This window comes from Salvia splendens, chromosome 3 (assembly GCF_004379255.2).
Source record: "Salvia splendens isolate huo1 chromosome 3, SspV2, whole genome shotgun sequence".
NCBI classification, from domain to species: domain Eukaryota; kingdom Viridiplantae; phylum Streptophyta; class Magnoliopsida; order Lamiales; family Lamiaceae; genus Salvia; species Salvia splendens.
In genome coordinates, this window is record NC_056034.1 from 35851340 (window position 1) to 35853750 (window position 2411).

At 35.3% G+C, this 2411-nt stretch overlaps 1 long non-coding RNA gene across 1 annotated transcript; it reads right to left on the minus strand.

Annotated features, from left to right (window-relative positions):
* Positions 1 to 202: 202 nt before the first annotated feature.
* Positions 203 to 1272, minus strand: LOC121794035. The gene is made up of 2 exons (XR_006049220.1): positions 1030 to 1272; positions 203 to 792 (listed from the first exon to the last, which is right to left on the minus strand). It is a non-coding gene; the product is annotated as an uncharacterized LOC121794035 (long non-coding RNA).
* Positions 1273 to 2411: the final 1139 nt, after the last annotated feature.

A 2411-nucleotide genomic window follows, 5' to 3' on the forward strand; every position in this document is an offset into this window, starting at 1 on the left:
AACATATCAGAATGCAAGGTGGCGGAAAACTCAGATCTATGCATTTTAAGAAAATACGACCGATTGAAACCTTGAGAAACTTGAAGAAACACTAGATCTAACTTAACGAAGGCAGATCCAAACGCTTGACTAATAGAAAAAAAATGTAAAACTACTAGATCTATCTAACTAGACTGAAATAAAGCATAAGTAAGCTGAAACATAAAATAAAACTATAATAAACTTCATTGCACTCAAGATATTCAAACCAAAAGATGTTTTTAACTAAGCAGCTACTGAAATCTAAGGCAAGTGCATGTAAAAACAAGTATTTAAACTAAGAAAACATTAAAGGAAAACATATAAAGGGGTGTTGTGCTCCACAGAAGCTGGATGAAATTCTGTAACTGCGGTGGTGGGCTGGCTGGATGGATGGTAGACTCCCTCTCCCGGCAGGTGGCCAACAACTTCAAGTGAACACTAGCTACGCTATGCTAAGAGAATGCAGTAAAGTTTATCTAAGAAATGCAGTATAGCTATCTAAATAATGGTATAAGCATGAACAAAGTTTCTTCAATGTTGATCTTCTATTTATAGGGAGGCCTGCCCCAATCCCTAAGGTTGCTAATTCTCTTGAGTTTACAATTCTGCTCCTTCTAGATAGATGATCATTTATAGCAATCCACTCCATCTTGTGCTCAAGCTTTATGGCATGCATCCTGGTCAGTATAATACCCTTCCTGCGTTCTTTTCACTTGAATTTTTTCCGACCCTTTCCTCCTGACTAGTACCTCATCCTGCACATTTTAGCAACTATTTTGCAGATATTATCCAATTAAGCACGTTATCCTGACCAGTAACCAAGGCCTAAAACGAGACTTATCATAACTGTTGGGATTTCCATAACGGAAATTGTAATTTAAATAAATTCACAATATTATCAATTTAGCTTATTATATGGGTCGATTCAATACGCATTTAGAACACATAAGAACTTGTTGATTGCGCGTTTAATTTCACATAAAAAATCTTTACCGAATTAAATCTTACTAGATGATTTTCCAAATAATCGAAGTGGCTCGCTATTTGTCCATGTGTCGTGTTTGAATGTTAGGTCTCAGATCTTCTAACTATTTCCCACACTCTAGATTTGACTTTGTTGTTGGAGAAGCTTGACAGAAACAAAGGACTAATCTTGAATGAGAAGAGAACAATATGAACACAATAATAAGGCAAAAATCAATTCCTCTATAATGGGAGAAAGCAAAACATGAACACAAGAATCAGGCAACAATCTTTTGGAGAATTTGGTTTTTTGTATTCCTTCATCTCCTTTTTATAGAGTTTTGTTTTTGGGCTAGGTTAGGTATCTATGGAAACTTGGACTGGGCTCCCCTTTTGACTTTTATCATTTAAATTATAACCCTTAATTTTATCCAACCCCAAAGGAATATTATCTTGTACCACCATAGAAGAAATATTGACCATCCGCCCAATCTAAGATTACATACAACCAGAGTTAACTCTTTAGTAAGTTACTTCTCGTGTCTAAGATAACATCATTAATAAATCCAAAGTCTACTATAGACAAATAATTTGATTAATACTTTTTTCGAATAGTGGTCCAGTTCGTCCAATCTAAGGCTACAAACAACCCAAGTTACCTCTTTAATAAGTTACTTCTCATGTCTAAGATAACAACACCAATTAATTAATCCAAAGTCCACTATAGACAAATAATTTAATTAAATCCAAACTGAACGGAATTCTTGAATAATACTTCTTTCGTCCCACTTTAGCAGTCCCGTTGACTTTTTTGCACTAGTTTTATAACAATGACAATAAATAGTTAAAGTGAAGAAATGATAAAGTAAGAGATATAATAATGTAGAGAAGTTTTATAAAATAAGTGCAGAAAAGACAACGAGACAGCTAAAGTAGGACGGGGGAATAGTACTTTTCTTGAGCTCGTCTTGGGAACGTAATCAAACCACGCAGGCACACGATTCAGTGCAATAACAAAACTGATATGAAACCACATATGCTTGATTTCATTAAACCCCAAGAGATGCCCAAATTTATGTTGGTCTATCACATTGAATTAAAAAAATCACAAAGGCAAAAACAAGAATAGGTTGGATCTAACCACAAAAACTAGACCCATAAAGAATTGATGGAAAATTGAGGATGGATAATATGAATATGAAGATAGAACTATTGATGGAAAGCAACTAAGCTACTTGCACCATACTAGATCTACCATAGCTCTAGTGGCAGATCCGTGATTCATAAACGAGGCACAAGAGAGGGGAGGGGAGGTGGAATACATATTACTAGCTTGGTTTAGGGTGGAAATGGCTATTTTTTTTCTTCAGGGCAACATCGGGGCAAACGAAAAGGGCGGACCTGGAAATTTTATGTCTGAATAAGAG